Source organism: Aptenodytes forsteri, unplaced genomic scaffold (assembly GCF_000699145.1).
Source record: "Aptenodytes forsteri isolate BGI_AS27 unplaced genomic scaffold, ASM69914v1 Scaffold84, whole genome shotgun sequence".
Taxonomy (NCBI): Eukaryota; Metazoa; Chordata; class Aves; order Sphenisciformes; family Spheniscidae; genus Aptenodytes; species Aptenodytes forsteri.
Genome location: NW_008795492.1, coordinates 300,425 through 300,762, shown reverse-complemented (window position 1 = coordinate 300,762; position 338 = coordinate 300,425).

Genomic DNA, 338 nt, shown 5'->3' with positions numbered 1-338 from the left:
CGCCGGCGGCGAGGAGCCCCGAGGCCGCTGGCCGGAGCACGCGTTTCCTCGGCGCCCGGCCCCGCGTTCCCCTGGCAGCGTGCCTTCCCCCGCAAACGTGGGAGTGCGGGGCAGAGCTCGGGTGACTTTTAATCTTTCATTGCGGCACGGTGAAGGGACGTGGTGACTACGGAAATGGGTGGCTACAGCCTCCAAAATGCCTTGTCTGACTGCGGTGAACCCTTGACCGTTGTTGTATGGATGGGAAAACCTCCACGTTTAAGAAATAAATGATACACTATTACTTTTTTCTTAATATAGTCACTGACCCTTTCTGTCACATAGCAATTGTTTTATTC